The sequence below is a fragment of the Colobus angolensis genome, unplaced genomic scaffold, assembly GCF_000951035.1.
Source record: "Colobus angolensis palliatus isolate OR3802 unplaced genomic scaffold, Cang.pa_1.0 Scaffold95, whole genome shotgun sequence".
Taxonomy (NCBI): domain Eukaryota; kingdom Metazoa; phylum Chordata; class Mammalia; order Primates; family Cercopithecidae; genus Colobus; species Colobus angolensis.
Window position 1 is genome coordinate 5,270,959 of NW_012123487.1, and position 997 is coordinate 5,271,955.

Below are 997 nucleotides of genomic sequence, written 5' to 3' on the forward strand. Positions count from 1 at the left end.
AAATATATTTTATTAGTAGCTTCATGTCCTCTCAAAGTAAACGGAACCTCTGAAATCCTAACGCAAGGAGAAGGCAAAGCATTCAGTTTGGGTCTCTCTGGATCTACTGTGGAAGCGGTGGACTCCTCCTTCTGAAGATCGTTAAAAGCAATTGTGCTTGCGTTTGTCTGAAAAAAAGGACTGATGTGATGAGTTGTTAAATGAGAGACTTTTTAGATTCCCTTTCTACTCTAGGTTTAGAGTTCGAGACGGGGAAATCTTAAAGAACTTTCCACACTCTTGGAGTAAATAACAATCGAAATATAAAAAATCTGGCGGCGGGGGATGGAGGGGGCATTCTGTAATGGAACGTGTCAGCAAAAAGAAAATGGCAAATAAATGCGAGAAAGGGGCCGAAGGAGGGCAAGACAGTACACAGGGTGCCCCCCACCCACCCGGCTTTTAATGATTCAAGCAAAAAAATCTCTGCTTTGTGTGTCACTGGCACGGTGAACGTGGGAAAGGACACGAAGACCGTTCGCTCCCCACAGCTGGTCCAACTTTCCAATTTTCAGGTTGTTCACAGTGATTACACTTTCAGTGGAAACGGGCGTCCCATCCCCAGGAAAGAAAGGCTTTCCTGCGTATGTGAAAAAGCAAACTGTTACTTTGTCCTTGCAAAGGAAAACTTCATTCTCCGAACTTCCCCGGGATCTGCAAAGCGCCCCGCGGAACTCCCGGTACTTAGTAGAAGCTCATTCAAGGTCTCTGTTCCCCTTCGCTCCCCGTTCGTCCCCTGGCCCTTTCTCAGAGCCAGACCGGCGCAGAGCTGAGAAGGGAAGTCCGAACAGGGAGCTGTGAAGACAAAATAAGGGAGTCCCGAGTCAGTGCCCTCTAGTCCAAAGAAAGGGAGCAGGGTGGGGGGAAAGGCAGCCCCGCCCTGGGACTGAAAAGTCTGGATTCTTACAGCTGCAAGGTGGTGGATATTTTATGGGGTTTCTTCCCCACAAAATACACT